Raw genomic sequence first — 23,204 nt, forward strand, 5'->3', positions numbered from 1 at the left:
CAAGTATGATGTTCAGTGTCTGGATTCCCAGTTCCCATCTGTCTGATGTACACGGAGTTTCAACACTGAGATGTAGCGACAAAAGGATCTCCCAGGCTTCCTGCTCATCAGTGTCGTTGAATCAGTGACTTCCAGTTTCAGTGAGAAACTGTGTCTTAACAAAAGTGAAAAATAGAGAGAACTTAAGCTATGAAACATGAACCTGTAGCCTTCTCATGCGTATGGATACATGCATGTGCACATGCCTGCATGCACAAAATAAAGATATTCCGACATGTTACTTTTAATTCTTTAACTTCTGGTGTTGAGTGTGCTCACACAGTTGTGCGTCCTTGTCAACTATGGCCTGTGCTCTATGTTGGCTATGTCTGCCCTGGCCATGGCCAGAGTCCTTTAAAGTTCTTCCTTCGTGGGTCTAACTTTTCGCGTGCATCTCTTGTCTTCTTTCGCATTTGCTACCATCCTGGCTTTCTTCCCTGAGGGACTATGCTGTACATGATTTTACCTCTATACCCATTGGGTTTTTTGCTGAGCTAGTTACTCAGAGCTAAGACCATGCTTGGGTGAGAGTGGGAAGGGTGAGCGTTCATTCCTGCTGGATGAGCCTGAAAAGGCTCCGAGGAAAAACAAATGTTGCTCAGTTCATTTGTGGCAGAAAGCCAACGAAGAAGGAAAACTCTGGCCTTAGTGGCAAATGACCCCATAGGAGAAGTGGGACTCCATAAGTGGTTGTTAGCCCAGCCTGGGGCATCCAGGTATCAGCTTGTTCAGTTTCCATCAGCACCAGATAGTGGTGACATTGAGAACAATACACACTGTTGTCTCCTTGGCATCTCTGAGGTGTTTTATTAATATTAACAAACAAGCAAGCATGTCACAAATCATTTGATTATGTCCTTTCACCAATACCATCTCCAGAAGCCTGGCCTCCCTTTTTGTCAATCTCGTGGTCAGGTGTGAAATCTGGACTCGGCTGATTGCTGCATGTTTCTTCATGCACCCCACTCTAGCTGCTTAACTCTTCTATCTTGTTTCTGTGGTTTATTGTTTTGGATTTTCTTTTCTGTGAAGGATTTTCAGTTTGTTGGGATCCTACGGTTGTGTGTAATTTAAGTTTAATTTTCAATTTTAGAGCATTCTATTCTTTTTACATGGTCCCTGGGCTCAGCTATCTCTCTGGGGTGTTCAGTTCAGTGAAATAGGAAAACTTGAAAGAGGTGCAAACTGCATAAGAGATTGATACCCTATGAGCATATACAGGGGGAGGAGGTCCCCCTCAGTCACAGTCATAGGGGAGGGGAGTAAGGGGAAAATGGGATGGAGGGAAGAATGGGAGTATACAAGGGATGGGATAACAATTGAGATGTAATATGAATAAATTAATAAAATAAAATTTTAAAAAAGCTCATTTTGCAGGTGTGTGTGGGGGGGGGGGGGAAGATGGGTTTCTAGGAGGTAAGGAGCCTGCACTGGACAGAGTCAGGTTTATGCAAAACCACCTGGCTCCTGAGCAAGTTGAAAGCCCTTCAAAAAGGTAGTCACGGGTCGCAGCCGCCATCTTGCAGTAACTCGCCAAAATGACGAACGCAAAGGGAAAGAGGAGGGACACCCGTTGTATGTTCTCCAGGCTTTTTAGGAAGCATAGAGTTGTTCCTTTGGCCACATACACAAGAATCTACAAGAAGGGTGATACTGTAGACATAAGGGAATGGGTACTGTTCAGAAAGGAATGGCCCATAAGTGTTACCACGGCAAAACCGGAAAAGTCTACAACATCACCCCACACGCTCTGGGCATCATTGTGAACAAGCAGGTTAAGGGCAAGATTCTAGCCAAGAGAATCAGCGTGCGCCTTGAGCACATCAAGCGCTCTAAGAGCAGGCACAGCTTCTTGAAGCGCGTGAAGGAGAACAACCAGAAGAAGAAGGAGGCCAAGGAGAAGGGCACCTGGGTCCAGCTGAAACGTCAGCCTGTACCACCCAGAGAAGCACACTTTGTAAGGACTAACAGGAAGAAGCCTGAGCTGCTGGAACCCATTCCCTATGAATTCATGGCCTAATGTGCAAAAGGAAATAAAGGGGCTGGACTGTAAAAAAAAAAACAAAAAAGGTACTCATTCTCTGGGGATATGGCTATGGTAGGTTGCCTGTACAACAATGTATAGCCCCACACCCATGAGCATATATAAAACCCTAATTGGACTCCGAAATCTCAATAACAAAAAGAAGAACATGAAGTTGGGATGGAAATAGCATAGGGAGCTCTAGGGGGAGTTGGAAAGAGGTCCTGCTTGATAACCTAAATGTATGAAAAATTCAAATGTTTTTTAATTAATGAAAACAACAACAACAACAACAACAAACCTAGCCCCTCAAGGCTGTGATGCTGGGAAAGCCCAACTGTTGATCCCAAAGTAGGTCTGGGTCATTTATTTCCAAAGGCTAGCATATTAGCATAGCCTGGGTTTCCTGTGTCACTCTGGTCTTAGGTCTCTTGTCTCTCTGGCTGTCTTTTTCCCCTTAGCTCTTTGGTGGTGCTTTACCAAAGAGGCCCTTTACTCAGGGAATCAATTCAGCAAGTGGCAAACAACAGGCTCAATGTTCAGCCTTCTCAGGTCTCAAGTCTCCTTTCTTAATCTCGATATGAGATTGTTGTGACTTTGTTTCCCAGAGTCATGAATGGCATGTGCCTTTTAAAGGAAAAAAAAAGCCTCTAAAAGCCTCCAGATTTCCCTAAAGGCCTTCTCCTAGATGCTGGGGTGGTAAAAATGTGTGGTGCTAATATGCCAGTGTGGCAGCCACATAGATTTTTTTTCTATAATTGATGAATGGGGAGTTGGAAGCTCTTTCATTACTGTAGTAACTTCAAAACAAATATATTTATTCATTTAAACTATGCTCATGTGTACATGTTTGTATGTGTATATGGTTACAAATGCTCATGGTGGCCAGATGAGGGCACTGGGTCCCCTAGACCTGGTAGCTGTGAACCATCTGATGTCACTGATAGGAACTAAAAACTTAGGTCTTGTGCTAGATTGACATGTGCTGTTAACTGTGGAGCCATCTTGTAGCTCAATGGTAGTAACTTTTGAGCTTCATTACCTCTCAGTGAGGGCCACTTGCAGATTGAAATGAAAGTGCATCATTAGGACAAGGTTGCATTACTTTGCTTGTTATCATCAATAATTTAACTTTGGTGCTAAGTTATCATCAGAGTGGATTGTTAATTTTAGGTCAAGCTTTCTGACTAGTAGAGTATTTGTACTTATTAAAACATTTTTGTAAGTATTAGTGTCCTTAAAATACCTTTAGGTCCTATTATTCTTAAGTGTCTTGAAACTGAAAAAAAAAAAAGTCTGGGGTTAATAATCCACTACAGAAACTACAGCAAGGCCTTTTAAAGAATACAAACTATTTTTCAATAATATGTGTAAACTTTATGAAATAATAACTTTACAGAATGTATGCTAAGAAAATGTAATGCAACAAAGTAAGAGGAACAAATATGGATAACACCATGAAGTTAGTAAATATTAGAGTCTCTTGTTCTCTGAGAAAATTGAGAGTCAAAGACTTGACATGAGGGTCTTTGAGATAACAACAGAGTTAAGATTGACACTCAAGAGCCCAGAGAGAGATGGCTCAATGGTTAACAGAACACTATTCTTCCAGAGCACTTAAATTTAGTTTCCAACACAAACATCTTATGGCTCATAATCTGTAACCTCAACCTCAGAGAATGTAACTCCTCTTTCTGCATTTTTTTCAATACCATCACATATGTGACATCATTCACAGAGGCATACATATGGATGGAAATTTTTCAAGGGTAATTACTAAAAGATTGTCACCCAGATATTAGAAAACAAGTGGTCCAAGATGAAAACTATGTAGAGGATACACGGAGTAGCAACCAGGAGGATGTGAAAGCCTTTAGCCTCTGCTGACTTCTGTAAATTAATGACTGAGTGATAAGCTGAGAAGCATAGCGGTAATATCACGAAACATTTGGGAGATAGCTGGACAGTAGGTAAAAGACTCAGTGTGGTGCTTACCACATAGGTGCTCAGCCCGGGCTGTTGATTGGTTGACTAGGGATGATGGCTTGACATCACTGTAGTTGTCTTCCCACAGGCACAGTTGGAATTGTTACCTGAGAAGAAAGTCTTCCTTTTCCTAAAATTGAGGGCTCTGAACATTATGTTCCTGAATAGGAGACCATACATATTTCATGCAAAATGTGCCAACACTGTGCCTTCAGCCAGTTCTCTGGAAGTCATTTATTAGTCTTTTCAATTGCTTGGGAAAGTGACTGTAGTGCCAGTGCTCTTGTAACAAAGCATACACATAGAATTTTTGCCCAGAGAAAAACCCAACTATCTCATTTCTTTTGAGGGCCTATAAACATTCATTGTTACACTATCCATTAGCTATAAATCAGAAGTGTCTTTTTCTAAATTTTAAAAAAAGGTGTATTTATTTTTATTTCATGTGTATGGATGTTTTGCCTGTATGTGTGTATGTTTGCCATAAGAGGGAGTTAGGTTAGTATTTGATTTACAGTAAGTAAGCCACCATATGGGTGCTGGAAACTGAAGAACCCAGCCCTCTGGAAGAGTATCCAGTACTCTTGGCCATTGAAAGATCTTTTCAGGGCCATTTCCCCCTAAATTCAACTTTATATTCTTAATAAAATTACAAGAATAGTCAATATTAAAGGCTTTTTCCTCATATTTTCTTACTGAACTTTCTTAGCTCCTATCACCACCTAGAAAATGGGAGACATATAACTGGGAAGAACTCTGTTTCTTTAAGTGTTTTTATTAGCGAAAACTTAACCAGGAACATGAAAAATTGGAAGTGAATGTCATATCACAAAGGAGGATACGGGCTTTGTGGTAATAGCATTCTTGCTAATTAAGATGAGAATAGTGTTTACCCTGGATCAGATTTGTTTCCATACAGCATTTTGAAGATTACTTCTCTTGGGGCACCTGTTCATCCCTGCAAGGATATGAAAATCAGGGAAATCAATGGCTACTACAAGCTTTAGTCACACCGACAGTTCACTATCATTAAGTTCAGGGTTCTTCTAATTTCTCCCTACCACGAGTCCGATGCCTGAAATTAGCAAGCACAGAAGTGTATTTTAACTTAGTAAGAGGAGAACATTTAGTATTCCTGAAACAGGACATGGCTCAATGGGCAAAGTGCTTGCTGTTAAAACAGGAGAGTGTGAGAGAGAGTCACTGGCTCCCATATAAAACTCCACCTCCCCTTGGAGGGGAGGCCTGGTGGCACTGAAAGAAAGAATAGGCAGGCTACCAAGATGAGACGTGAAAGCTTGTTACCATAAAGTGGGGGAGGAGGTCCCCCTCAGTCATGGACCTAGGTGAGAGGAATAGGGTGGGTGGGAGGGAGAGAGGAATGGGAAGATACAAGTGATGGGATAACAAATGAGTTGTAATCTGAATAAATTAATTAAAACAGTAATAATGGGAATATTGGATTGGATAACTGATTTTTTTCCACCCAAGAATGTTCTAAAATTTTTTTTAAAACCTTAAATCCATGGCTAGGAAAAATAATAAATTTATGTTACTTACAGTTTCTTAAAAAAAAAAACCTCTATTATGAAATCATAACTCTGGGAGACCAAGACAGGATTTAGCTTGCTGGGCACTCCAGCTGAGGTAATGAGGCATGTGTCAACCAATTAAAGACTCAGTCTCAAAAATGATTTGGGAAAAGAGAGACATTCCAGAATCTAACCTTGTTTTCATTAAAAATAAGACCAATAATAACTTGTAACCTACTCCCATTTATAATAACACTCCACAGTCCAAGAAAGCAGCCAAAAACCTACCCAACTCCCCTTAAAGGAAATGGGGCATGGTTCTCTTAAGGTTTCTTCTGGCTGATTTGGGATGAATAATACATAGTAGGGGTCCAAATAAAATTGGGGAAATGGTTAAACAAACTAGAAATTGCATTTGTGGCCCAGTTTCTGAAAGTTGAGAAATTGCAGGCTTAATAGAGTCCTATGTGGGACAGTTTGAGATGTTGGACCAATTGGGATTGGAAGCTATCTTCTTTTTTATATTCTTATTTATTATTGTACATATACATTTATATTATTACACACATATACAATAGGTTACTTATAGCAAGAAAAACCACGACACAATCAGGAATTATGAGAGGAATATAGAAGTAAATTGGGAAGATAGAACAAAAGTAGATAGTGAATCTACTCCTCAATTTAATGCCTCAATTGTCACTCACAAGGTTATTTTTAATTCACTGGTATAGAATTTTGTATATAGATGCAAAATAAGTTTAATTCTACATAGAGTGGTATAGAATTCAAATGTAAGTTTATTTGTATATTTTCTTTGATGACATGAAAAAATGATTTATGGCCACCGTTTTAAAAAAATGATTTGAAAACAAATCTAGGATAACACCTGGAATGTATGTGTGCCTACACCTGCACACTTACTTCACCACACACACACACACACACACACACACACCATATTATTTGAAGAAGAGTAAAATTGCTTTTAGGTATCTGCCACTAGAATAAATAATTCAACTGTAGATGGCTTTGGAGTCTTTTCAAATGGTTATTTTCTCCTTGTTAGCAGGGCATGCACTTGAGTGTTTCTTTAAAGTCTGACCCCACAGGGATAAGCAGACTTCTTTATATGCTGATGAAAACAGTCTCATGTGGCACTCCTGGTGATTGCTCTTTTGAAGATGCTGCTGAGTTTCTCCTCCTGGAGACTTTGCTGAGGCACACACAAGCAAACTGTGATGTTTTGTGTTTTGCAACACCTATATATGAAGGGACTTTCAGCAAAATAAATACATAAGCAAACAAATTCCCTGTAGTATAAGAGCTATTATTTTTCACAAAATGCAAAGAGTGTTATATTTTAAAATCTTCCAGCTGCTCTCTTTGTAACTTAAACCTAATGGCAGTTTGGCTTTTGGATGTTTCAGTATGGTATTTCCTGACTGATAGGGAAGGTTCAAATATGGATAGGGAAATTTTTGCTCACCAAAAATGTGACTATATGGTAAAATGTTCCTCTTTCATTCTTTCTTGTTTGTAATTTTACATAAATACATTTTAGCCATTTTTTAAATATTCTTTTTACACATAAAAATTATTCTTTGTGTTTTGACAATAGTCTATTCTTTTTTTAAAAAAATTTTATTGTTAATTTATTCTTGTTACATCTCAATGGTTATCCCATCCCTTGTATCCTCCCATTCTTCCCTCCCTCCCATTTTCCCCTTAATCCCCTCCCCTATGAGACAATAGTCTATTCTAAGTTTACCACAAATATGTGACTTTCAGTTTTTATTTGAAGTAACTGGGGTTAAATCTAACACTGTTGTGACATTTGTTGTATTTTGCTTCTTAAACTTATCAGGGGGCTGGTAAGATGAAAAATTAATAACCAAGGCTTATTTGATTTAAAAAGTTCTACCATTGATAATGGTTAATGTTTCAAGAGTTCCTGTGAAATAATAATTTTAATTGTTTCATAATCAGTCATTTATACTGGATCAGAAGAGATCTTTGTAAAAGTAGACTTTGAAAACGCATTCACACCTACTGTGACAGTTTGTACTACCATTCAAATGACCTCTGATGATGGGATCTTTCTAACATTAGAGGACTACAGCCCATATGGACTTTACTGGTATCTGTGTTAGGGTTTCATTGTTGTGAAGAGCCATCATGACCATAACAACTCTTATAAGGGAAAACATTCAACTAGGGGTGGCTTATGGTTCAGAGGTTTAGTCCATTATCATCATGGTGGGAAGCATGGTCACACACAGACAGAAGTAGTGCTGGAGAAAGAGCTGAGAGTTCTACATCTGGATCTGCAGGCATCAGGAAGAGACTAAACTACTGGCCCAGCTTGAGCAGTGGACACACTTCCTTCAACAAAGCCACGCATCTCAACAGTGTCACTCCCTGTGAGCTTAGCATTTTCTTTCAAACCACCACATTCAACTCTCTGGCTTCCATAAGCTTCCGTAGCCATATTATAATTCAGAAATGTGTTGTCTTAATTCAAAAGCCCCTATAGTCTATAAAAGCCCAAAGTCTCTTCTGAGACTCATGGCAATTTCTTTACTCTAACCCCCACAAATTCAAAATCAGAAAGGAGATAATATACTTCCTGTTAGTGGCTGTTTTAAAATTGTATGGCACTTTTCCTCTTTGCCTGGCTAGCATCCAAATAATTGAGACTGGACTATAATATTTATTTAACAAGCTTTATGGAACAATAACTGGGCAGTATTAATCTATATTAACCCTCTAAGCTAATCTGGCTTCCTCTCAGTGTAAATTCCCAAAATGCTTGCAATGTATGACTCTTTTTGCTCCAGTTGTTCTCTCATGATGTCTCCCTCACCTCCCCACGTGGCTAAATTCCCACTTCCTCTCTTCCTCCTCCTCCCCTCCCCTGGTTAGCAGAAAGTTCAGCCCTATTCTCTCTCCTTCTTAGTCATTGGCTGTTAAGCTTCTTTATTAACAAATCTGGGAACAGTTGAGCAGCAATGTTTACATAACAGGAAACAGGAAAGTCTCAGAATAAGGATTGCAACCAGATAAGAGGGGGGGCACAGAAATCAGCATTTGGATCTTTACATAGTGCACAATAACATTATACCTACAACTTCCAACATATAATACCACAAGATAAACATCATCATTCCAAAAGAGAGGAAATGGAGCAAAGTGAGGAAATACTGGACCAAAGCAAGACCCAAAAACAAGCTGGGAAAACACCCAACTCTGCATCTCCATATCTGATGTGAAAATAATTTCAGATCTCCAACTCCTTTTTTTTTATTGACTGCTACACACTTTTTTTCTCTCTGGCTGGTTCCACTCCCTGTCAGCAGTTTTCTTTGGCAGGTAGCCCAGTGCTGTGGCATCACCTACATTTTGGGTTCTCCAAGGCAACCCAGGATGCACTTTCACAGCTTCATTCATACAATGGCCTCCGTGGCCTTCCTGAAGGGACACTCCTGACCTCCGCAGCTTTCCTTATGTCACAGAGGGAGATTTTAAAACCACTTTCTTCTATCATTGAGTCTAAAGCTGCCAAGTTCTACTGCTTGCTGGGGTTGGAACATGCCCCCTCCTTCAATTACATCTTAATCAGCTTCCTGGCTTGTTTATTTGTTTTGTTTTGTTTGCTTTTCACTGCCTATGCTTGGCTGTTCTGAAACTTGATCTGTAGACAATGCTGGCTTCACACTCAGAGATCCAAATGACTCTGTCTCTAGCATGCTTCATCTAAAGGTGTGCACCACAGCACCCAGCTCTAACTTTTCCTTAATTCTTTTTCACAGTTTGGAACCTTAGCTGGGTAGGATCTTGCCCTGAGTTTACCACTCCCTTTATTCCATTTAACGTCGGAATTTTCATTAATCTGTTTATCTCATTGAACTTTGTTCAATTCCACTTCCTGGGGACCCTTTTCTATACATTTTGTACTTTTCCTTGCTCAGCTTGCTCCTTCTCATTATAGACCTGCATAAGAGGGAACATTAATAACCACACAGCATATTCATGCTAGGTTGTTTTGAAATGCCCTCTGCTTAGGCTGTTAATCCACAATTTTTCAATTTAGCCTCAGGAAGACTTTTTGGACTCAGGGAAAAAACAGCTAAGTTCTTTGCCAAAATATTACAAGAATGGTCTCTAGGCCACATACTAATTTTTTTTTTGTGTGTAATGTTTTGAGCAGGGCCTGCGTAGTTCAGATCCCCCTCAGTACTATTGTCTTCCATGCTTTTACTATTAATACCCATTAAATTCTGCTTAAATAATTTAGCTGCTTTTCTAATCAATGACTCAAAGTCCATATTCCTCAAAACAAAAATATAGTCAGACCTGTCACAGCAATATTCTAGTCCCTGGTACCAACTTCTGTCTTTGTTCAATTTCTGTTGCTGTGAAGAGACTCCATAGCCAAGGCAATTCTTATAAAGAAAAACATTTAATTGGGGATGGCTTACAGTTCAGAGGTTTAGTCCATTTTCATGAAGAAAAGCATGGTGACACTCGGGCAGAAATGGTGCTGGAGAGGTGGCTGAGAGCTCTGCATCTGGATCTGCAGGCAGCAGAAAGAGAATCTGAGCCACTGGCCTGACCTGAGCTTCTGAGACCTCAAAGCCTACACACAATGACATAGTTCCTTCAAAAAAGCTACACCTACTCCAGAAAGGACACACCTCCTAACAGTGCCTCTCCCTGTGAATCTAGGGAGGCACCCTTTTCTTTCAAACTACCACCACTGTCTTTAGAATTAGGGAGATTTATAAATAAAGACTCCACTTGCTTGAGATGGACACACAGAGAATAGAACAAGATATTTCTTTAATAACTTGAACTCCTTTTATAATACATAATGGTGTCAGTCTTTGTTTTGTTTTTTGCTTTTTTGTTTTGTGCGTGTCTATATCTATGTGCATCGGTATGGGCATGCAGATGCCACGGTGTGCCTACGGAGGTCAGAGGACAGTTTGCAGGAGTAGTATTGCTCCCATTGTAAGTTCTGCTGATGAAAGTGAGGTCTTTAGTCTTGGTGACAAGCAACTTTACCTCTGAGCCATCTCACCTGCTCATACTCATAAAGTCTCATTCTTCTTTCCTACCTCTCTCGAAACAGATGAATTGCTCTCTGTACTGTTGCCACATACACAGCTGACGATGTGGGAAATTTCCTCTTTTCCTTTGTTTATTGAGCATATTCTGAGATTAGAGCCATTTTATTATAAACGTGTTCTAATTTTTCTAAGTTTAACATAATAACACACTTTTTTACAAAAATATACACATTCACATATATACATATATATATATACATGCATACACACATACGCACATATACAAACATAAAAATATACACTCATACATACACACACATGTACACAGATACACACTTATACACACATATACACATTCATATACATATACACACATATGTACACACACATTCATACACACATACACACATTCACAGAGATTCACAGACACATACACAAACACACAAATACATATACATACATATACATGTATACATTCAGGCTCAAACACCTATGATACACACATTCTTGTCTCTGGTAGTCATAAATTTAGCTTGTGTTATGTAATGGTGTATTAATTCTTTAGTCCAATAAAAAAGAGAATAACTCATACAGGTAATACATATTTTCTGCATTGACCAACCAATGCTTTGCTAGACTTTGGAAGATAACTTGTGGCTTTTATCTGACATGCAGACCATTTATTTCTTGTGTATGAGTGGTTGTATGTGTGTGTGTGTGTGTGTGTCTGTGTGTGTCTATGTGTCTACATATGTGTATGTTTTTGAGAGATTATGTTTATGTGCATCACCTCAGGTTTTATCTGACAAGACTTATGTATAGGCTATCAATTCCTCACCCTTTCACCCTCCCTAGCTCCTACTGCACTCTTTCCTAAAGTATGTGGGCAAAGTGCTGACTCAGCACCTTTCTTCTATCTTTGAACCATCAGAGTTCAGCCTCAGTGCCTGTAGTTACTTCTGAAGAATGACTGTTATGTGACTTAGTTGGCATCACTGTACATCCATGACCATCAGCAGCATGTGTGCCCCAGTACTAATCCTTTTTCTTCTATTTCTTCTTTTGACTTAGCTTTGTTTTGTTTTCCAAGACAGGGTTTCTTTCTGTAGTCTTGGCTGTTCTGGAGCAGCCTGGCTTCAAATTCAGAAATGCCTCTGCCTCCTCAGTGCTAGGATTAGAGACATGTGCCACCACTTCCTGGCTTCTATTTTTTTTTCTTTATCTGTCCATTTGCAGTTGTTTCTTGTGACACTTTCACAGCCCCGACTATGTTCAAATAATTAAATTATGTGTCTAATACTAACTACAATATTTTTCACAATGATTCATGTAGGTATTGTTATCTGTCTTTTATTGATGGAGATTAAGCACAAAGTGGGTAAAGTGCTTATGGAGTGTAAAGCATAGCTTGCCGACCCCTTGCAGGGTGTGAGGACAGTACAGATGGTGATGCCAGCCCTTACCCTTGCTTTATTCCCACTTAAATCACAAAGCTGACAAGTGGGAGCAGTGAGGATCAGGAGGGAGCTTAGGAGTTCTGATCTGGAGGATACACCATCCTGTGCCTAATTCTCCCAGCCCCCTAATTCTACTGCAGCCATGTCTGTTTCGGCCTCCCCCTTTTCACATACTTTATCCAAACTCTAAACACACACTTCCACCCAGTTCTATTTTTCATGCTGAATCTTGATCTGCTTGTGTTCTCTGGGTAAATTAGCCTGCTCTTCTTAATTATCTGCTGTGTTTACTGGGTGTGGCAATCATGCACAGATCTCTATTTTGAGTCCGAAGCCGTCTCCTGAGCATTCAGATCCCTTTGCAGTGATTCCCTAGATGTGAACACCCATGGGCTTCCCAAATTGAGTTCAGCTAAAATTATTATCATTTTGTCCCTGATTGTCAGTTCATCTTGTGTTTCAATTTTAGAAGATGCCTGTAATGTTAGCCTTAGGAGCCCAGGCCTGATGAGTCAGGTCATCTAACTCTTTCTTCCCTGTGGTTATGTTATGTTATGTTATATTATGTTATGTTATGTTATGTTATGTTATGTTATGTTATGTTATGTTATGTTATGTTATGTATGTTATGTTATCTTATCTTATCTTATCTTATCTTATATTGTAATTTTATATTTATTATATTGTATTGTATAATTTTGCTTAAATGTGTTCCTCAATCTCTTCCTTAGTCTTTTAAAATTATTTATTCATTTATCTCTATGTACACAAAGTCACGTAAGAGCTTGCATGAGTCGGTGTGCACCACATGTGTGCACAAGCCTTCAGAGGCCAGAAGAGGGCATCAGCTTCCCTGGAACTGGAATTACAGGCAGTTGTGTGCAACCATGTGGGTGCTGACATCAGATGCCTGATTGTCTGCAGGAGCAGCACAGTGTCTTAACTTAAGGTATTTCCCCATTCCCCTTCCCCTTGTCTTTAACATCACCCACAGTCTTAACTTGGATTTTGTTTACTTCCTGACTATTAAGAGTTCTTTGTGTGTTTTAGGTGACAGTCCTTTAGCAGACACGTCTTCTCTGGATATTTTTTCCCAGTACATATCTTCTTCCTCAAAATGCCTTTCACAGAGCAGAAGTCTGTTGCCTAGTCCAGCTTCCTCATCAGTTTTTGTAATTTGTACCTTGTTTTATCTAAAAAACCAATTGTTGGTTTCAAGGTTATCACCCTTCCTTCTAACGTCACCCGCGTGGAGGTTTATAACTATATAGTTAGATCTACAGTGTAAGACCAATTGAGCTGTGATTTTAGACAATTTTTGAAGATGTAAATAATGTATTTTGATTTTTTTAACATATGGCTATCATTAGTCTGTGCTATTTGTAGAGAAGACAGTCTTTACTCATTTATCTTTTGTGCCATGGTCAGTGATTTTTTTACTCATTCGTGGATTGCTTTTTTTTTTTAATATATTTTTATTAATTTATTCATATTACAACTCAGTTGTTAGCCCATCCCATGTATCCTCCCATTCCTCCCTTCCTCCCACTTCCCCCCTACTCCCCTCCCTTCCCCTAAGTCTGTGTCTGAGGGGATACCCCTGAATATGCTCATACGGTATCAAGTCTCTTCTTGGTGACCTATTATCTTTCCTCTGAGTGCCACCAGGCATCTCCATCCAAGGGACATGTTCAAATATGGGGCACCAGAGTTTGTGTGAAAGTCAGATCTCCTTCTCCACTCAACAGTGGAGAATGTCCATCGGCTAGTCCGGGTAGGGGTTCAAGGTTTTTACTGCCTATTTTTTCCTTGGCTGTTGCCACAGTTTGCGGAGGGCCCCAGGGCCCAGACTCGCCTGTAGTTTTCCAGGACCCACTGGATCCTTCCATTTCCTCTTTCTTCCAGGCTTCTCACACCTAAAGTTTCAATAGGATGTCCTCCTCTCTTACCCACTATTCTGGTAGGTACAGTTTTTCATGGGGACGTACACCTTGGACTAGTGTCTCGATATAAGTGAGTATATACCATTTAGCTCTTTTTGCTTCTGTGTGAACTCACTCATTATGACAATTTCTAGTTCAATCCATTTGTCCACAAATTTTGGAAATTCCTTGTTTTTAATAGCTGAGTAGTATTCCATAGTGTAAATGTACCACAGTTTCTTTATCCATTCTTCTATAGAGGGACACGTAGATTGTTTCCAAGTTCTGGCTATTATGAATAAGGCAGCTATGAACATGGTTGAGCAAATGTCCCTGTTGTGTAGTAGTACATCCTCTGGGTATATTCCAAGGAGTGGAATAGCTGGGTCTTGAGGAAGCCCTATTCCCATTTTTCTGAGAAAGCACCAGATAGCTTTCCAAAGTGGTTGTACTAGTTTACATTCCCACCAGCAATGCAGGAGTGTTCCTCTTTCTCCACACCCTCGCCAGCATGAGGTGTCAGTTGAGTTATTGATCTTAGCCATTCTGATGGGTGTAAGATGGAATCTCAGTGTCGTTTTGATTTGCATTTCTCTGATGACTAAGGAGGTCGAGCATTTCTTTAAGTGTTTCTCAGCCATTTGATATTCCTCTGTTGAGAATTCTCTGTTTAGCTCTGCTCCCCATTTCTCTATTGGGTTATTTGGTTTGGTGGTGTTTAATTTCTTAAGTTCTTTATATATTTTGGATATTAGACCTTTGTCAGATGAAGAGTCGGTGAAGATCTTTTCCCAGTCTGTAGGCTGTCGCTTTGTTCTCTTGACAGTGTCACCTGCCTTACAGAAGCTTCTCAGCCTCATGAGGTCCCATTTATTAATTGTTGATGTTAAGGCCTGGGCTGTTGGTGTTCTGTTCAGGAAGTTGTCTCCTGTGCCTATGAGTTCCAGACTCTTCCCCACTTTTTCCTCTAATTGGGTTAATGTCTGTGGTTTTAGGTTGAGGTCTTTAATCCACTTGGACTTGAGTTTTGTGCATGGTGACAAATATGGGTCTAATTTCATTTTTCTACATGTAGACATCCACTTAGACCAGCACCATTTGTTGAAGATGCTGTCGTTTTTCCATTGAATGGATTTGGCTTCTTTGTCGAAAAGGGGTGAGCAAATGTGTGTGGATTCATCTCTGGGTCTTCAGTTCGATTCCATTGATCCACTAGCCTATTGCTGTGCCAGTACCATGCTGTTTTAATTACTGTTGCTCTATAGTACAACTTGAGATCAGGTATGGAGATTCCTCCAGCGGATCTTTTATTGTATAGGATTGATTTTGCTATTCTGGGCTTTTTGTTTCTCCATATGAAGTTGGGAATTGTTCTTTCAATATCTTCAAAATATTTAGTAGGTATTCTGATAGGGATTTCATTGAATCTGTAAATTGCTTTTGGTAAGATGGCCATTTTTACTATGTTGATTCTTCCAATCCATGAACAAGGTAGATCCCGCCATCTTCTGATGTCATTTTCAATCTCTTTCTTCAGAGGTTTAAAGTTTTTTTCAAATAAATCCTTCACTTGCTTGGTTAGGGTTATTCCTAGATATTTTATATTGCTTGTGGCTATCGTGAAGGGAGTAATTTTTCTAATTTCTTCCTCTGCCTGTTTGTCATTTGTATATAGGAAAGCTACTGACTTTTTTGAGTTTATTTTGTATCCTGCCAATTTGCTGAAGGTGTTTATCAGCTGTAGGAGTTCTCTGGTGGAATTTTGGGGGTCACTTATATACACTATCATATCATCTGCAAATAGGGATAATTTTACTTCTTCCTTTGCCATTTGGATCCCCTTGATCTCCTTTTGATGTCTTATTGCTCTGGCTAGAACTTCAAGAACTATATTAAAGAGATATGGGGAAAGTGGGCAGCCTTGTCTGGTGCCTGATTTTAGAGGGATTTCCTTGAGTATCTCTCCATTTAATTTAATGTTGGCTATTGGTTTGCTGTATATAGCCTTTATTGTGTTTAGAAAAGTGCCTTGTATTCCCGATCTCTCCAGAACTTTAAACATAAATGGGTGTTGGATTTTGTCAAATGCTTTTTCTGCATCTAAAGAGATGATCATATGGTTTTTCTCTTTCACTTTGTTTATATGGTGGATTACATTGATGGATTTCCGTATGTTAAACCATCCCTGCATTCCTGGAATGAAGCCTACCTGGTCATGGTGAATGATGTCTTTGATATGCTGTTGTATTCGCTTTGCGAGTATTTTGTTGAGTATTTTTGCATCAATGTTCATAAGAGAAATTGGTCTGAAATTCTCTTTTTTTGTTGGGTCTTTGTGGGGTTTAGGTATCAATGTGACTGTGGCCTCATAGAAGGAGTTTGGTAATATTCCGTCCATTTCTATCTTTCGGAATAGCTTGAATAGTATCGGTATTAGCTCCTCTTTGAAGGACTGGTAGAATTCTGCGCTGAAACCATCTGGCCCTGGGCTTTTTTTGGTTGGAAGACTATCAATGGTTGCTTCTATTTCTATAGGCGAAATAGGGCTATTTAATTTTTTTATCTGGTCTTGGTTCAATTTTGGTAAATGGAATCGGTCGAGAAATTTGTCCATTTCCCTTAAATTTTCAAATTTTGTGGCATAAATGTCTTTGAAATAGGTCCTTACGATTCTTTGTATTTCTTTGGTGTCTGTTGTTATGTCTCCCTTTTCATTTCTGATTTTGTTAATTTGGATAGCGTTTCTTTGTCTTTTAGTTAGATTGGCTAACGGTTTGTCTATCTTGTTAATTTTCTCAAAGAACCAGCTCTTGGTTTTGTTGATTCTTTGGATTGTTCTCTTTGTTTCTAATTTATTGATTTCAGCCCTGAGTTTGATTATTTCCAGGTGTCTACTCCTTTTGGGTGTTTCTGCTTCTTTTTTTTTCTAGGGCTTCCAGATGTGTTGTTAGGTTGTTTATGTGGGATGATTCCATTTTCTTTTTAAAGGCACTTAGTGCTATGAATTTTCCTCTTAGCACTGCTTTCAATGTGTCCCACAAATTTGGGTATGTTGTTCCATCATTTTCATTGAATTTCAGGAAGTCTTTTATTTCTTCCCTTATTTCTTCCGTGACCCATGTGTCATTAAGTAGAAAGTTGTTTAGTTTCCACGTGTTGGTATGCTTTTTGTTATTTCTATTGTTGTTGAAGTCCAGCCTTAGACCATGGTGATCTGATAAGATACAAGGTATTATTTCAATCTTCTTGTATCTGTTAAGGTTTGCTTCGTGACCAACTATGTGATCAATTTTAGAGAACGTTCATGGGGTGCTGAGAAAAAGGTATACTCCTTTGCGTTTGGGTGGAAAGTTCTGTAGATATCTGTTAGATCCATTTGATTCATGACATTGGTTAATGAGGTTATTTCCTGGCTTAGTTTTGAAATCAAAGTCCTATCCTTGAGTGAAAGTGGGGTGTTGAAGTCTCCCACTATTAATGTGTGGGTATCGATGAATGGGGCAAGCTTTGTTAATAACTCTTTTACAAATGTCGGAGCCCTTGTATTCGGAGCATAGATGTTCAAAATCGTGATGTCTTCCTGGTTGACTTTACCTTTGACAAGTATGAAGTGACCATCCTTGTCTCTTTTGACTAATTTTGGTTGAAAGTCTATTTTATTAGATATTAGAATAGCTACCCCAGCTTGTTTCTTGTGACCATTTGCTTGGAATATTTTTCCCCAACCTTTTACTCTGAGGCAATGTCTGTCCTTGTGGTTGAGATGTGTTTCTTGAATGCAGAAGAATGTTGGGTCATGTTTATGCATTCACTCTGTTAGTCTGTGTCTTTTTATTGGAGAGTTGAGACCATTAATGTTGAGAGATATTAATGACCAGTGATTGGTAAGTCCCTTCATTTTTGGTATTTGTAACAATCGAGTTTTTGTGAAGTTGTGATTTTGCAATGGTGTAGTTATTTATTTCTTATGTATTTTTGGTTGTAGTTTGACCAGTTGGGGTGGAGTTTTCCTTCTAGTAACTTCTGTAAAGCCGGATTTGTTGCTAGGTACTGTGTGAATTTGTTTTTGTCATGGAATATCTTGTCTTCACCTCCAATGGTTATTGATAATTTTGCTGGATATAGTAGTCTTGCCTGGTATCTGTGTTCTCTTAGGGTTTGCAGAACCTCTGTCCAGGCCCTTCTGGCTTTCATGGTCTCTGCTGAGAAGTCAGGAGTGATTCTGATAGGTTTGCCTTCATATGTTACTCGTCCTTTTTCTCTTGCCGCTTTTAATATTTTTTCCTTGTTCTGTATATTTTGTGTTGTTATTATTATGTGGCGGGAAGATTTTCTTTTTGGGTCTATTCTATTTGGTGTTCTGTAGGCCTCTTGTATGTTCGTATGCATCTCCTTCTTCAAATTGGGGAAATTTTCTTCTATTATTCGGTTAAAGATATTTTCTGGGCTGTGGAGTCGGTTGCCTTCTCTTTCCTCTATCCCTATTATTCTCAAGTTTCGTCTTTTCATGTTGTCTTTTATTTCATGAACGCTTTGTGTCAGGAACTTTTCAGATTTAGCATTATCCTGGATGATTGTTTCCAATTGTGCGATTGTATCTTCAAGTCCTGATATTCGTTCTTCCATTTCTTGCAATCTGTTAGATAAGGCCACCTCTGAGATGTTTGCTTTCTTTTCTGATGCTTCTCGATCACGTTTTTCTTCCGTGCGTTCTTTTATGATATCTTCCATTTTTATCTTCAGGTCTTGAACTGTTTTAATAATTTCCTTCATCTGGTTATTTGTGTTTTTCTGAAATTCTTCAAATGCCTCTTTATATGACTCTTTTAAGTCATCAGCCCTCTTGTTTGCGCTTCAGAAAATCAATACAGACCTGGTATGAGAGTCCCACCGGACCTTTCCTACTTGAATATCTGGAGATTCCAAGTCAGCATACAGAAAATATTCCACAGTGTTCACTGCAACCTTATTTACAATAGTCAAGATATGGTATCAGCCTACATGCCAATTAGTGTGTTGTGGGAGAAAGAAAATATGATAATATGAACACTAGAGAGTATATTTATAAAAATAATCACAATTGTGTCATTTGTGGGAAAATTAATGGAATTTGTCATCGTATTAAAAGAAGTATGTCAGACATGGAAAGGTAACATCACTTGTTTCCTCTCACGAATGGATCTAAAACATTGTTAACAAAATGACAATAGAAAAGGACTATGCTAGGAGTTGCTTATGAGGGAAAAGGGCAAAAGAGAATGAACTTGGTTAAAATATACCATACACATGCATGAAAATGTCTTTGTTAAACCTATTAAAAGGGTCCTCCTTGTTATTTAGCTTCTTTTCTTATATTTGAATCAAACTTATATTTTATTTTTTTACATATACATTTATATTATTACACATGTATACAATAAACTGCCTACAGCAAGAAGAACCACAAATCAATCAGGAATTATATAAATGTTGCATTCATAGTGTTTTGACTATTTGTATTTGGCAGCCTTGAAGAAAACATCTTTCCTATCTTAATACATCTAAAATTCTGAATGTAAATCAATTATCTATTACATCTCATTTTTATCAACTTAAAACATCTATCTAGACCTAAAAACATCTTAACCCCTAAACAACTAAGCTTAAGTGTAAAACTAAACTACCTGGTCTTCAATCCCATCAGTGACTTGAGAAGAAATAAAATTAATTACCCGATTAAACTGGAAGTGCAGGTTAGCAGCTTCCAAAATGAGAAAATGACAGACAGTTAGCTGCCTGATCAGTCACCCAAAATCTCTTTAAAATGTTGAAGTATCATCTTCAAGCTTCTGACCCAATATATTTTACAGACATATTTGTGAGGCAGGAACTATTGAGGACTTGCTTAGGTCTTTGTATTGTAGTGCGGTTGTCCTGAATTATGTATCTAATATCCACTTATAAGTGAGTATATACCATGGGTGTCTTTCTGAGTCTGTGTTACCTATCTCAGGATAATCTTTTTTAGTTCCATCCATTTGCCTGCAAATTTCAAGATTTCCTTGTTTTTAATAGCTGAGTGTTATTCCATTGTGTAAACATACCACAGCTTATTTATCCATTCCTTGGTTGAGGGACATTTAGGTTGTTTCCAGATTCTGGCTATTATGAATAAAGCTGCTATCAACATAGTTGAGCAAATGTCTTTGTTGTGTGGTGGAGCATGGGTCTTGAGGTAACTAAATAACAAGGAGGACCCTAGGGAAAATGTTTAATTCTCATTTAGAAGGGCAAACAGAATAGGCACCAAAGCAGTTAAAGAAAAGGAACAGGAAGGGAGCCTACCATAGAGATCCTCTGAAAGACTCCACCCAGCAGGGGATCAAAGCAAATGCTAAAACTTACAGCCAAACTTCTGGTTGGAGTACAAGGAATCTTATGAAAGACTTGGGGATAGAAAAACCTGAAGGGGACAGGAGCTCTATAAGGAGACCAATGGAGTCAGCAAATCTGGGCGGAGGAGAAAAGTGCTGCAGAGACTTACGCACCAACCAAGCACCATGCATGGTGAGGACCTAGACCCTCTCTGCTCAGATGTAGTAGATAGGTAGCACAGTTTCCTTGTGGGTTCCATAATACAGGGAGTAGGGACTACTTCTGACATGGACGCTGGTGTGTACACTTTGATCAATTTCCCCTGGTGGGGTGGCCTTGCCAGGCCACAGAGGAAGAAGATGCAGGCAATCTAGATGAGACTTGATAGGCTGAGGTTAGGGGAGGTTAGGTTAGGTTAGGTTAGGAGGGCTCCTCTTTTCTGAGGACCAGGGGAGGGGAGAGGGAACATGAAAGAGGGAGGGTAGGACCAGGAAGGGATGAGGGAGGGGCCTACAATAAAGACGCAAATTGAACAAATTAAAAAGAAATGCTATGCTAAGGGAAAAAAAAACCTATTACAAGGTATCCTCCTTATACCAAAGTGAGGCAACTATGAATAGAAAGCTCATTATATTTATTTTAATATTCTTATATGAAAGTTACCATCACAGTGTAACACCCATTGTCTAAATTGTTAATCTTAAAAGACTGTTATAATCCCAAGTTTCTGTGAGTTCACCAAAGAATTAGAACCTAACAAAGTGCTTGAGAAGTAAAATGGTAAAACAAGAAACAAATAAACAAATTTTGAGAACAGTTGGCTAATTTTTTTTAATACTTTGTAAGAAATCTTTAACATATGTCCATACAAAGACTTTACTATGAATATTTATAGCAACTTTGTTTATCACAGTCAAACAGTAGACTGATTCCAAAGCTAATCAACAGATGCATTAAATGAATAAATGCATATGTGACACCACAGGATTCTCTGAATTGAAAAGAGAACACTGCTGATACACACAGCATGGATGACTCTCCTGACAGTTATTCGTAATAAAAGAAGGTAGATAAAAATATCTACCATTTTCTTCTATTTATATATAGATATATATTTCTATATATATTTCAGTGGAAGCAATTCATAATAGACAATGCATGAGATATTGCCTGAGAATCAAGGACGAGAATGTGAATGAACAATACTGCAGTGGAGAAACTTTTATGACTTTTTTCATTCTCTCTCTCTCTCTCTCTCTCTCTCTCTCTCTCTCTCTCTCTCTCTCTCTCTCCCCTACATGGGTAGGATCCTGACTGCTGAGGCATAAGCTGACTCTTTGAGGCTACATCCCTAAGGAAAAGTAACTCTTTTCACTCTAGCAAATGTCAATCTCATTTCTACTTAGCTAAAACTGCAGCCCTGGCAATCTCTTTTGCAACCCCATTCACGTTAGAATTTTAGTGGCTTGATCTTGTCCCGGTCTTGTTCATTTAACCACAGACACTTTGAGTTCCTGTGGGCAACAGCCATGCCATGTTCAGAAGACAGCATTCCATAGCGCTCTTTCCCACACTCCAGCTCTTGAATTCTTCCTTCCTCCTCTTGCATCATGTTCTGTGAGCCTTGAGGTGGAGGAGACTATTGATGCAGATGTCCCATCAACATTGGAGCACTCACAGTCCCTATCAGCACTAAGGACAAATCACGAGTCCTCATATAATATTTTCATTTAAATAAGACACTGGCACCTATACCTAATGAATACACAAATGTCATCGAACAATCGGACATAATCTACTATAACACTCGGGATGATACCAAACAGGATGTGACTCCTCAGAAAGGAAAGAAGACGTTGGACGCTGCGTGTATTCCAAATAGTTGTGAAGTGCAGTCAGGTTTAATGCCAGAAAGGCATCCTGGTTTTTGTTGTTGCTGTTGTTGTTTTGTTTTTATAGCCACACTGTTTCTGTTACACTACTTCTAAACTTTGAGAATGGGAACAAAATTTTTGTTATTTCTTGCGACGTCACAATTCCTCTGTGGCTTTGAACACATTTCAGAGGGGCTCCTGCTGTTCCATCAAGAGCATCTGGTGGGAAATGTTTGAACATAATGATGCAGCAATAATGCTTGAGTCAGATCAACTGTGCCCAAAGCAAACATCTCATATTTGCCCCTGGTTTTTAGGAAATATACATTGTGTTTGGCTTTTTATGTCAAATATTTCAGATAGCTAAAGCCAAGATGATAGATAGAAATTATGACTAATAATAATTGGACTTATGGAGGCTTCACATATACCACACTGCATGTGTGTGTGTGTATGTGTGTAATATATGGTTGTGTGAATGCACACACCCACCCAAACCCATATATATATACATACACACACATATATACCTGTGTTATATATACAAACACATGCATATATACATATACACATATGTATGTATGTATGCATGCATGCATGTATGTATGTAAAGTGCAGAAAAGATGTAACACCCAGAAGATAAGGAGAGTGTTGTGAAATGACATCCTTTGGGCAAGGCACAGCCAGGCTTCGTGAACTCCCCATAACTGTGGATGCCTGTTCTGTATCTGCACAAGCATGGCTTAGGCCTGGCTGAAGGATAAGCTCATAAGGCCACCAGTCTGCACTGTTTGCTACTCACGGAGAAGCAGAATACATTGTCTTTGGTTCCCTATCCACTGATAAACACACTAGGCTGCAAAGGGCATATGTAATCCAGTGGTCACACCGAGGTCTTGTTTAAATAAAATGAGTCACAAAAGAAAACAGTAGTTGTGAATCTGG

The 23,204-nt window shown here is 38.9% G+C and overlaps 1 protein-coding gene and 1 pseudogene across 3 annotated transcripts in view; both read left to right on the top strand.

The window, feature by feature from the left end:
- Positions 1-23,204, top strand: part of CTNNA2 (catenin alpha 2) — a 1,110,979-nt gene that overhangs the window by 65,981 nt on the left and 1,021,794 nt on the right. The window lies entirely within an intron of this gene.
- On the top strand, positions 1,478-2,072 carry LOC311588435 (large ribosomal subunit protein eL21-like; annotated as a pseudogene). Its single transcript has one exon. The product of its transcript is annotated as a large ribosomal subunit protein eL21-like (transcript).

The sequence above is a fragment of the Acomys minous genome (genome assembly GCF_964271855.1).
Source record: "Acomys minous genome assembly, chromosome: 17".
In the NCBI taxonomy this organism is placed as follows: domain Eukaryota; kingdom Metazoa; phylum Chordata; class Mammalia; order Rodentia; family Muridae; genus Acomys; species Acomys minous.